Raw genomic sequence first — 13,716 nt, forward strand, 5'->3', positions numbered from 1 at the left:
GCCTCGGAACACGGAGACCGAAAGGTCGAACACGAATCGTATAGAAGATACGATCAACATGAAAATGTTCACCGACGATGACTAGTCCGTCTCACGTGATGATCGGACACGGGCTAGTCGACTCGGATCGTGTAACACTTAGATGACTAAAGGGATGTCTAATCTAAGTGGGAGTTCATAATTTGATTAGAACTTTATTATCATGAACTTAGTCCAAAACCTTTGCAAATATTTCTTGTAGATCAATGGCCAACGCTAATGTCAACATGAACTTCAACGCGTTCCTAGAGAAAACCAAGCTGAAAGATGATGGCAACAACTATACGGACTGGGTCCGGAACCTGAGGATCATCCTCATAGCTGCCAGGAAACAATATGTCCTAGAAGGATCGCTAGGTGACACTCCCGTCCCAGAGAACCAAGACATTATGAATGCTTGGCAGTCTCGCGCTGATGATTACTCCCTCGTTCAGTGCGGCATGCTTTACAGCTTAGAACCGGGGCTCCAAAAGCGTTTTGAGCATCACGGAGCATATGAGATGTTCGAAGAGCTGAAACTAGTTTTCCAAGCTCATGCCCGGGTCGAGAGATATGATGTCTCCGACAAGTTCTACAGTTGTAAGATGGAGGAAAACAGTTCTGTCAGTGAGCACATCCTGAAGATGTCTGGGTTGCACAACCGTATGACCCAGCTGAACATTAACCTCCCAGATGAGGCAGTCATTGACAGAATCCTCCAGTTGCTCCCACCAAGCTACAAGAGCTTTGTGATGAACTACAACATGCAGGGAATGGAAAAGACCATTCCTGAAGTGTTCTCGATGCTGAAGTCAGCAGAGGCTGAAATCAAGAAAGAACATCAAGTGTTGATGGTCAATAAGACCACTAAGTTCAAGAAGGGCAAGGGTAAGAAGAACTTCAAGAAGGACGGAAAAGATGTTGCCGCGCCTGGTAAGCCAGTTACCGGGAAGAAGTCAAAGAATGGACCCAAGCCTGAGACTGAGTGCTTTTATTGCAAGGGGAAGGGTCACTGGAAGCGGAACTGCCCCAAATACTTAGCGGATAAGAAGGCCGGCAACACCAAAGGTATATTTGATATACATGTGATTGATGTGTACCTTACCAGTAATCATAGTAACTCCTGGGTATTTGATACCGGTGCCGTTGCTCATATTTGTAACTCACAGCAGGAGCTGCGGAATAAACGGAGACTGGCGAAGGACGAGGTGACGATGCACGTCGGGAATGGTTCCAGAGTCGATGTGATCGCCGTCGGCACGCTGCCTCTACATTTACCTACGGGATTAGTTTTGAACCTTAATAATTGTTGTTTAGTGCCAAGTTTGAGCATGAACATTGTATCTGGATCTCGTTTAATACGAGATGGCTACTCATTTAAGTCTGAGAATAATGGTTGTTCGATTTATATGAGAGATATGTTTTATGGTCATGCTCCGATGGTCAATGGTTTATTCTTGATGAATCTCGAGCGTAATATTACACATGTTCATAGTGTAGATGCCAAAAGATTTAAAGTTGATAACGATAGTCCCACATACTTGTGGCACTGCCGCCTTGGTCACATTGGTGTCAAGCGCATGAAGAAGCTCCATGCCGATGGACTTTTAGAGTCTCTTGATTATGAATCGTTTGACACGTGCGAACCATGCCACTTGGGTAAAATGACCAAGACTCCGTTCTCCGGAACAATGGAGCGAGCAACCAACTTGTTGGAAATCATACATACCGATGTGTGCGGTCCAATGAGCATTGAGGCTCGCGGAGGATATCGTTATGTTCTCACTATCACAGATGACTTGAGTAGATATGGGTATGTCTACTTAATGAAACACAAGTCTGAGACCTTTGAAAAGTTCAAGGAATTTCAGAATGAGGTGGAGAATCAACGTGACCGAAAGATAAAATTCTTACGATCAGATCGTGGAGGAGAATACTTAAGTCACGAATTTGGTACACACTTAAAGAAATGTGGAATCGTTTCACAGCTCACGCCGCCTGGAACACCTCAGCGAAACGGTGTGTCCGAACGTTGTAATCGCACTCTATTGGATATGGTGCGGTCTATGATGTCTCTTACCGATTTACCGCTATCATTTTGGGGATACGCTCTAGAGACAGCTACATTCACTTTAAATAGGGCACCGTCTAAATCCGTTTAGACGACACCATATGAATTATGGTTTGGAAAGAAACCTAAGCTGTCGTTTCTAAAAGTTTGGGGATGCGAAGCTTATGTCAAGAAACTTCAACCTGAAAAGCTCGAACCCAAGTCGGAAAAATGCGTATTCATAGGATACCCTAAGGAAACTATAGGGTATACCTTCTACTTAAGATCCGAAGGCAAGATCTTTGTTGCCAAGAACGGATACTTTCTGGAAAAAGAGTTTCTCTCGAAAGAAGTAAGTGGGAGGAAAGTAGAACTCGATGAAGTACTACCTCTTGAGCGGGATAGTGACGCAGCACAGGAAACCGTTCCTGTGATGCCCACACCAACTGAAGAGGAAAACCATGATAATGATCAAGGTACTTCGGATCAAGTTACTGCTGAAATTCGTAGGTCCACAAGGACACGTTCCGCACCAGAGTGGTACGGCAACCCTGTCCTGGAAATCATGTTGTTAGACAACAATGAACCTTCGAACTATGAAGAAGCAATGGCGGGCCCGGATTCCAACAAATGGCTTGAAGCCATGAAATCCGAGATAGAATCCATGTATGAAAACAAAGTATGGACTTTGACAGACTTGCCCGATGATCGGCGAGCGATAGAAAACAAATGGATCTTTAAGAAGAAGACGGACGCGGATGGTAATGTTACCATCTATAAAGCTCGACTTGTCGCTAAGGGTTATCGACAGGTTCAAGGGGTTGACTACGACGAGACATTCTCTCCCGTAGCGAAGCTAAAGTCCGTCCGAATCATGTTAGCAATTGCCGCATACTATGATTATGAGATATGGCAGATGGACGTCAAAACAGCATTCCTTAACGGGCATCTTAAGGAAGAACTGTATATGATGCAGCCGGAAGGTTTTGTTGATCCTCGGAACGCTAACAAAGTATGCAAGCTCCAGCGATCCATTTATGGACTGGTGCAAGCATCTCGGAGTTGGAACATTCGCTTTGATGAGATGATCAAAGCGTTTGGGTTTATGCAGACTTATGGAGAAGCCTGCGTTTACAAGAAAGTGAGTGGGAGCTCTGTAGCATTTCTCATATTATATGTAGATGACATACTCCTGATGGGAAATAATATAGAATTTCTGGACAGCATTAAGGCCTACTTGAATAAGTGTTTTTCAATGAAGGACCTTGGAGAAGCTGCTTATATATTAGGCATCAAGATCTATAGAGATAGATCGAGACGCCTCATAGGTCTTTCACAAAGCACATACCTTGATAAGATTTTGAAGAGATTCAGAATGGATCAGTCCAAGAAGGGGTTCTTGCCTATGTTACAAGGTATGAGACTGAGCTCAGCTCAGTCACCGACCACGGCAAAAGATAAAGAAGAGATGAGTGTCATCCCCTATGCTTCAGTCATAGGATCTATTATGTATGCCATGCGGTGTACCAGACCCGATGTAAACCTTGCCGTAAGTTTGGTAGCAAGATACCAAAGTAATCCCGGCAAGGAACACTGGACAGCGGTCAAGAATATCCTGAAGTACCTGAAAAGGACAAAGGACATGTTTCTCGTTTATGGAGGAGACGAAGAGCTCGTCGTAAAGGGTTACGTCGACGCTAGCTTCGACTCAGATCTGGATGACTCTAAGTCACAAACCGGATACGTGTATATGTTGAATGGTGGAGCAGTAAGCTGGTGCAGCTGCAAGCAGAGCGTCGTGGCGGGATCTACGTGTGAAGCGGAGTACATGGCAGCCTCGGAGGCAGCACATGAAGCGATTTGGGTGAAGGAGTTCATCACCGACCTAGGAGTCATACCCAATGCGTCGGGGCCAATCAAACTCTTCTGTGACAACACTGGAGCTATTGCCCTCGCAAAGGAGCCCAGGTTTCACAAGAAGACCAGGCACATCAAGCGTCGTTTCAACTCCATCCGTGAAAATGTTCAAGATGGAGACATAGAAATTTGCAAAGTGCACACGGATCTGAATGTCGCAGATCCGCTGACTAAACCTCTCTCGCGTGCAAAACATGATCAACACCAGCACTCTATGGGTGTTCGATTCATCACAATGTAACTAGATTAGTGACTCTAGTGCAAGTGGGAGACTGTTGGAAATATGCCCTAGAGGCAATAATAAAAGTATTATTATATTTCATTATTCATGATAATTGTCTTTTATTCATGCTATAACTGTATTATCCGGAAATCGTAATACACGTGTGAATACTTAGACCACATAATGTCCCTGGTAAGCCTCTAGTTGACCAGCTCGTTGTGATCAACAGATAGTCATGGTTTCCTGACTATGGACATTGGATGTCGTTGATAACGGGATCACATCATTAGGAGAATGATGTGATGGACAAGACCCAATCCTAAGCATAGCATAAAAGATCGTGTAGTTCGTTTTGCTAGAGCTTTGCAAGTGTCAAGTATCTCTTCCTTCGACCATGAGATCGTGTAACTCCCGGATACCGTAAGAGTGCCTTGGGTGTACCAAACGTCACAACGTAACTGGGTGACTATAAAGGTGCATTACATGTATCTCCGAAAGTAGCTGTTGGGTTGACACGGATCGAGACTGGGATTTGTCACTCCGTATGACGGAGAGGTATCTCTGGGCCCACTCGGTAATGCATCATCATAATGAGCTCAATGTGACCAAGGTGTTGGACACGGGATCATGCATTACGGTACGAGTAAAGTGACTTGCCGGTAACGAGACTGAACAAGGTATTGGGATGCCGACGATCGAGTCTCGGGCAAGTAACGTACCGATTGACAAAGGGAATTGCATACAGGGTTTGATCAAATCCTCGACATAGTGGTTCATCCGATGACAACATCGAGGAGCATGTGGGAGCCATCATGGGTATCCAGATCCCGCTGATGGTTATTGACTGAGAGCGTCTCGGTCATGTCTGCATGTCTCCCGAACCCGTAGGGTCTACACACTTAAGGTTCGGTGACGCTAGGGTTATGAAGATATGGATATGCAGAAACCCGAATGTTGTTCGGAGTCCCGGATGAGATCCCGGACGTCACGAGGAGTTCCGGAATGGTCCGGAGGTAAAGAATTATATATAGGAAGTGCTATTTCGGGCATCGGGACAAGTTTCGGGGTTATCGGTATTGTACCGGGACCACCGGAAGGGTCCCGGGGGTCCACCGGGTGGGGCCACCTGTCCCGGGGGGGCCACATGGGCTGTAGGGGGTGCGCCTTGGCCATCATGGGCCAAGGGCACCAGCCCCTATAGGCCCATGCGCCTAGGGTTTCCCCCTAGGAGGAGTCCTAGTGGTGGAAGGCACCCCTAGGTGCCTTGGGCGGAGGGAAACCTCCCCTAGGCCGCCGCCCCCCCTAGTAGATCTCATCTACTAGGGCCGGCGCCCCCCCCTTGGCACCCCTATATATAGTGGGGGAGAGGAGGGACTTCATACACCAGCCCCTGGCGCCTCCTCCTCCCCCCGTTACGTCTCTCCCTCGTAGTCTCGGCGAAGCCCTGCTGCTGTGACGCCCTGCATCCACCACCACGCCGTCGTGCTGCTGGATCTTCATCAACCTCTCCTTCCCCCTTGCTGGATCAAGAAGGAGGAGACGTCTCCCGTCCCGTACGTGTGTTGAACGCGGAGGTGCCGTCCGTTCGGCGCTGGTCATCGGTGATTTGGATCACGTCGAGTACGACTACATCATCACCTTGCAAGCTTCCGCACGCGATCTACAAGTGGTATGTAGATGCAATCTCTCTCCCTAGACTTGTTGCTTAGATGAACTCATAGATGGATCTTGGTGAAACCGTAGGAAAAATTTTAATTTTCTGCAACGTTCCCCAACAATCTGTTGCACTCCATCCCTCTAGATGTATGCTTCGTGTCTCAGCTCGAGAGATGCTGATATGTCTCATCCCATGAGTTGATCCTGAGTTGTTCGGTCTTCGAGAAGATCAATTCTTCTAGAGTTTTCCTTTCCTCTTCTTGTCATGTTAGTTGGAGTTCTCAGAGGAAGACATCGAGTCAAAGATGGTGATCGAATCAACGCCCATATGAAGTGCAACCTGGATCGTGAAGATTGTGTTAGTTTGCGTTCCCCCTTCATCTTACCCTACGCTTGAATCTCGGGACGAGATTTTTGCTTAGTGGGGGTGAGTTATCACATCCCTAGTTCTGGTATGCACTAGACTAGCCCTTCATGTGTGCATCATGTTTAAGTTTTATTTAAGTTGAAATGGGGATTGCTCAAACCCTAGCACCGGATCAAATCAACTAGGTTCAAATAAAAATATTCTCAATGAACCCAAAATGCTATTCAGAAAAGTTCATTATTTTTGGATTGGTCTAGAACCTCTCCCAAAAATGGTGCACATTTTTCTAGGCCATTCTGGATTTTTAAATTAAATCATATGGTATTTGCATTTGGGCATTTAATTGCTAAATAATATTTTAAATGCTCAAATAATCACCAACTAAAATGTTTGCTGTTGGAAATATTCCAAACAGTGACATTGAGCAGTTTCATGATTTTTGGAAATGCCCTGGCATTTTTATTAAAGCCAAACACAATTACAGAAAATAGAAAATGAAAATAAAAGAGAGAGAGAGTTAGTACCTGGCTCACCGTGCAGCCCACCTGACCGGCCCAGCTGGCGGCCCAGCCATCTGGCCCAGCCCACCACAGCAACCCCTCTGTCGTCTTCCTCCTCTGCCAGGAGGAGAAGCAGCTGCGTGCGGCACGCACAACCACCCGCGACCACCTCCTGCTTCTGCCGATGCCCGGGAAGACTCCAGACGACGCCACGCACCCCCCTGGACTGCTCTCACTCTCTCCCGTGCTTCTCCCCTTCTCTGCTCTCTATCCCCCGAACGCTCTCCCCCTCTTCTGTTCTTTCCGCCCAAACGCCTCCGCCACCGCCGCTCGCCACCACCGCGGACACCACCACGGCCTTGCCCCTCCGTCGTGTCCCAGAGATCCACGCCGTCGTCCTTGTCTTCTCCATCAAGCCGTGCGTCTCCGGACGCCCTGTGGAGCCACCATCGCCGTCGTCTTCACCTCCGGCCGCCCGAGATCGTCGTCGCCATTCTACCCGCGCTGGACCTTCCCCGAGCTCGCTGACGCCTCCTCCGGATCCGCTGTGAGCCCCGACGCTGTTTACCTCTCTCCGTTTTGTCATTCGCGTGCCGTAGCCGTGCTAACCACCGGACCCGAGCGGCCGCGCTGCCGTGGATCCTCACCATCGTGGCCAGAGCCACCGCAGCTCGCGCCTGTGCATGTCATCGCGCTCAAGAGCCTCCCAGAAGACCAAAGCTGCCGCCCACAGCTCCTGCCGTGCCCTGCAGCACCCCGCGTGCACCTGGCCGTGCTCCAGCCACCGCCCCGAGCTTGTTCTCGGCGAGCTCAGGCTGCCCCGCCTCCCCCGCTTGCTCCAGACGACGCAGATGATCCCTGGCTCCTCGCCCGTGTCCTCTGCCGCCCAAATGGTCGCCGGAGCGACGAACCCGACACGCTCCGCCGTGTTCGGCTTCGCCGGCGACTAACCGCCGGTCAAACCGGTCAACCCGCGCTAATTACCCCCCCTGTAACACTGACGTGTGGGCCCCAGGCCACTAACTAAACTAGATTAGTGTTAGTTTAACGCTAACTAAATTAGATTAGTTAGGTTAGTCACTGACAGACTGGACCCACAGGCCAGGGTTGACCTATACCGACTCCGTTGACTACTGACGTCACAGTGACGCAATTCCGACGCAATAAAGTATTATCTGGATTTAATCTTATTCAGGAAATTCCAGAAAATGCTATAAACTTCTAAAAATCATAGAAAATCAACCGTAACTCAGAATGAAATAAGTTATATATGAAAAATGATTAGAAAAATCCAATCTATCCATCTGTACCATTTTCATGCATGATCAGAAAAATCCAATAAAGTAGTACCGTAACTCAGAGTAACTTATGACTATTGTTTAGGACAATTCAATTAGATGGCATTTAAATAACCACATGTGGAGTTTGAATTTGAATCTTGGATTCAAACCAACTTCATTTAATCTGGTTTTAGTTGCATTAGCACAAAACACAGCATATTGCCATGTCACATTCATGCATCATATTGTTGCATTGCATTGATTGTGTTTCTTCTTTGTTTGTCAGTGCTTGTCCCCTCTCAGTAGACGTGTACCGACGATGTGATTGATGACACCGATGAAGAACTATACTATGTTCAGAAGTGCCAGGCAAGCAAAACCCCCTTGTTCATTCCGATACAATCCCACTCTCTCGCTCCTGCTCTCTTTTACTGCATTAGGACAACAACGATTCAACTGTTACATGCTGCGGTAGTTGAACCCCTTTCCTCTGCATGACCTGTCATTGCCACAGTAACTAGATGAAACCCACTAGCATGAGTAGAAGTTCTTTGAGCCCTGATGTGCCTACTCATTCATGCTTGTTTGTCATGCCTGCTATTGCTTAGAGTTGTGTCAGGTCTAATTCATCGGTGATGAATTGGAATGTGGTGAACATGTCCTACTGTTGAGAGCTAAGTGTGTGAACACGATTTGGTAAAGGTAGCGGTGAGAGGCCATGTAGGAGTACATGGTGGGTTGTCTCATTGTAGCCGTCCTCGGGAACTGAGTTCCGTGTTGGTGATCCATGAACAGTTACTACCACACATTGGGTTCCGGTAACTCGACCCCTCTCGACTTATTAATCGACATGATCTCTGTCCAGGAGTTGCAACTAGTTTCTGGTGTTTGTAGGTAGTGTTAGCAGTCTACCAAGTGGCACTCGGTACAGGTGGGCTTGGGACAGACTAGGCAGAGTGGCATGGTGTACCAAGTGGCACCCGGATGGGGCGCTTGGGAACCCTGCGCACATCGTTTGGGGCCGTGAGCGACACCCCGGCCGGATCTCCTTGCGGATGGAACCCGAATAGGCGATAAACCTGGACGAGAGACTTGTGTGGTTAGTCAGGTCGTGGCCGACACCCTCGCTGGGCTTGAGCTTGAAGGTTTCCGAGTACATGTCGTGTAAACGGCGGTAAGTGGTGAGAGCGTGTGTGAAGAAGTACACCCTTGTAGGGTTAACATTATCTATTCGAATAGCCATGTCTGTGGTAAAGGACTTCTGGGTTGCCCGTACAGTTCATAGACAAGTGAAAGTGGATACTCTAAAATGCGCAAGATAAGCGTGAGTGCTATATATGGCGTTCTCGTAGGGAGACGGGAGAAGATCCATAGTGGTGTATTGATATGGTGAATATGTGGACTCGTGTGCGCCACCTCAAAAGAGTTACTTGCAGTCGTAGTTCAGGATAGCCACTGAGTCAAAGTTGGCTTGCTGAAGTTAAACCCCACCACCCCCTTTGTTGATAATGATGCATATGTAGTTAGTTCTGATGAAAGTCTTGCTGGGTACATTCGTACTCACGTTTTCCTATTTTATGTTTTTGCAGAGAGACTTCAGTCTTGCTAGCAGTTCCGCTTGGACTTCGACCTTTAGCTTGTTACCTCAGCTACGATCATGTGCCCCCGGAAGGATCTAGTGGATAGTCAGGCTTCTCTGCCTTTTTCATTTATAGTTGTCTGTACTCAGACATGTTAAGCTTCCGCATGTGCTTTGATTTGTGTGCTCTCAATGTTGGATCATGAGACCCATGTTTGTAATATCTCGCTCCTCGGAGCCTATTGAATAAAATACTTGAGTTGTAGAGTCATGTTGTGATGCCATGTTGTATTTGCACATATCGAGCATATTGTGTGTATGTTATTGAAATGCTTGGTATGTGTGGGATCTGACTATCTAGTTGTTTATCCTTGGTAGCCTCTCTTACCGGGAAATGTCTCCTAGTGCTTCCACTGAGCCTTTGTAGCTTGCTACTGCTCCAGAACACTTAGGCTGGCCGGCATGCGTCCTTCTTCGTTCCTGTGTCTGTCCCTTCGGGGAAATGTCACGCGGTGTCTACCGAAGTCCTGTTAGCCTGCTACAGCCCGGTTTACCAGAGTCCTGCTAGCCCAGTTGCTACAGCCCGGATTCACTCGCTGATGACCGACGCGTTCGTTGCTGGGTCATGTATGCCTGTCCCTGTAAGTTAGTGCCACTTTGGGTTCACGACTAGCCATGTCATCCCGGGCTCCTTGTCATATGGATCCTAGCGACACTATCATATACGTGAGCCAAAAGGCGCAAACGGTCCAGGGCCTGGTAAGGCGACACCCGTGGGAATACCGTGCGTGAGGCCGCAAAGTGATATGAGGTGCTACATGCTATATCGGTGTGCCATTGAGTCGGGGTCCTGACAATTAATTAAGCAGGAGTAGGGTTTTACCTCCGTCGAGAGGGCCCGAACCTGGGTAAAAACATCGTGTCCCTTGTCTCCTGTTACCATTCTGTAACACCCTCGATGCGACTATATCTCCCACGTGTCGAGGCACGACTTAGAGGCATAATCGCATCGAAGGCATATGTTGCAAGTGAGGTAATCTTCACACAACCCATGTAATATAATAAGGGAAAGAGATACATAGTTGGCTTACACTCGCCACTTCACACAATTACATGAATAAAGCATTACATCAACCAAATACAATCAAGGCCCGACTACGGAACCAAAATAAAAGAAGAACCCCAAATGCGACAAAGGTCCCCGATCGACCCCAACTGGGCTCCACTACTGATCAACTAGAACGGAAACAACACAAAGGACAAGATCTTCATCGAGCTCCTCCTGAGCTTGGTTGCGTCATCTGCACGGACTCAACGGCACCTGCAAGCTGGTTTTGGAAGTATCTGTGAGCCACGGGGACTCAGCAATCTCGCACCCTCGCAATCAAGACTATTTAAGCTCATAGGTAAGACAAGATATGAGGTGGAGCTGCAGCAAGCGACTAGCATATATGGTGGCTACAATCGCAAAAGAGAGCGAGAAGAGAGGGCAAAGCACGGTCGATAAAAGTATGATCAAGAAGTGATCCTATAGCAACCTACGTCAAGCATAACTCCAACAATCGTGTTCACTTCCCGGACTCCGCCGGAAAGAGACCATCACGGTTACACACGCGGTTGATGTATTTTAATTAAGGTCAACTTCGGGTTTTCTACAACCGGACGTTAACAAATTCCCATCTGCCCATAACCGCGGGCACGGCTTTCGAAAGATAATACCCTGCAGGGGTGTCCCAACTTAGCCCATCACAAGCTCTCACGGTCAACGAAGGAATAGACCTCCACCCGAGACATTCCGATCAGACTCGGTATCCCGGTACAACAAGACATTTCGACAGGGTAAAACTAAACCAGCAACACCGCCCGAATGTGCTGACAAATCCCGATAGGAGCTGCACCTATCTCTTTCTCAGGGCACACTCAGATGAGCGCTCCGTACAACTAAAACCAAACCTTGAATTTCCCCGAGGGGGCGCTGCACAGGACTCTAGTTCGGACCAACACTTAGACAAGCACTGGCCCGGGGGGGGGGGTAAAATAATGATGACCCTCAGGAGCGCGACTCCCAAGGGAAAAGAAAAAGGCTAGGTGCCAAATGGTAAAACCAATGTTGGGCATTGCTGGAAGAGCTTTACTTAAGGCGAACTGTCAAGGGGTTCCCATTATAGCCCAACCGCGTAAGGGACGCAAAATCCGGGAACATAACACCGATATGACGGAAACTAGGGCGGCAAGAGTGGAACAAAACACCAGGCATAAGGCCGAGCCTTCCACCCTTTACCAAGTATATAGATGCATTAATTAAATAAGATATATTGTGATATCCCAACAAGTAATCATGTTCCAACAAGGAACAACATCTCCATGTTCCAACAAGGAACAAACTTCAATCTTCACCTGCAACTAACAACGCTATAAGAGGGGCTGAGCAAAGCGGTAACATAGCCAATCAACGGTTTTCTAGGACATGGTGGGTTAGAGGTTGAACATGGCAATTTGGGTGGCTGACAAGCAAGTGGTAGGCATCGTAGCATTGGCATGGCAAAAGAGCGAGCAAACTAGCATAGCAAAGATAGTAGTGATTTCGAGGGTATGATCATCTTGCCTGAAATCCCGCAAGGAAGAAGAAAGAGTCCATGAAGAAGACAAACGGCCGTAGACGAACGAATCCTCACAACTCCGGAAAGAAACCAAAGCTAACGAGAGAAGCAACCCGGAAAGAAACAAACAACATAGTAAACAACCAGCACATAAACATGGCATGATGCACAATCAAGTATGATGCATGTCCGGTTTAATGAGGCATGGCATGGGAAAGTGCAACAAACAATACTACAAGTTAAGTGGAGCTCAATACGCAACGAGTTGCATATTGACGAAGCACCACAACAAGTTATTTAGTTTGATCTCGTTTATGTACTCAACAATATTAAATGTTGGTTAACATGGCAAGAGGGTGAAGCAAAGTAAAACTACCTATCTAGTCAAGTTTAAATGAGGCCGGAAGCAACGAACAACCATTCCGGAAACTCCCCATATGCATATTTTAGATTAGGTCCTGTTCTGCCCTAAACACAATTTTAGGGTTGTTAAACATTCAAAGTAAGGCCACCATGTTAAACTAGGCAAAATTCTACCCCATTTACATATAAAGTTTATTTAAATCGGAGCTACGGTTATTTAGTTATGAATTAAATCATTTTAGCATGGCATAGGAGTAAATTAATGCAAACAACATTTTTAACATTTCAAACATAGATGAAAGTTGGATATTATTAATCTACACAAAATTCTGAGCAAGTTTCATATATAAAACATTTAAATCCGATGCACGGTTGTGAAGTTATTAATGTATGAAGTTTAGGGTTTTTTTTGTAAAAACAGCAATCTCTGGATAAATAGACAAATTCGCAACGCAGGAAAGAAAACCTACGCGGGCCGAAACCAAACCACACGGGCCGACGCAGGAAACAAAAGTCCGCTGGGGGCGCAGGATAGCGCGTGGGCGCTCACCAGAGGGCCACTGGGCCGGGCGAGCTGGGCCTTGAGGCGCTGCGGCAGGCGCGGGTCGCGGAGCGAGCGAGCTGGGCCTTGGCTCGGGCCCAGTCTGGAGGGCGCGGTGGAGCAGGAGGTTGGAGCCGGCTGGGCTGGATCTGGCGCGGCTGGAGAGGCTGGCGCGCTGGGCTGCGAAGGGGAGGGGCCGAGGCCCATGTGGGGAGGTCGGGCCACGAGGCCGGCAGCGCCTGCGTCGTCCTCCCGACGCACAAAGACGAGTCCGGCGGCGCGGAAGGCGATGAGAGCCGGCAGTGGGCGAGGGATGGCCGGAGGAGTCTGGGATGGGGCGGATCCGGCGGATCCCGGCCGGATCCATCCGTTCCCGGTGGCGGCGGCGGCAGAACGACTCCATGGCGGCGGCGGCTACCTGCGGGAGGAAGGGATCGGCGGGGTGAGCACGAGAAGTGAAGGAGGATAAGGAGAGGAGGTGAAGGTCGACGGGGAGGCGGCGACCTGGGGCGGAGGACTGCAGGGCGCGGCGGCGGGGTCGGCGGCGCAGATCGGGAGGCGCGGGCGAGCGAGCTGCTCGGGCGACGGAGATGCGAGCGAGAGCCAGGCGGCTCTCGGGCAG

Source organism: Triticum dicoccoides, chromosome 5B (genome assembly GCF_002162155.2).
Source record: "Triticum dicoccoides isolate Atlit2015 ecotype Zavitan chromosome 5B, WEW_v2.0, whole genome shotgun sequence".
In the NCBI taxonomy this organism is placed as follows: Eukaryota; Viridiplantae; Streptophyta; class Magnoliopsida; order Poales; family Poaceae; genus Triticum; species Triticum dicoccoides.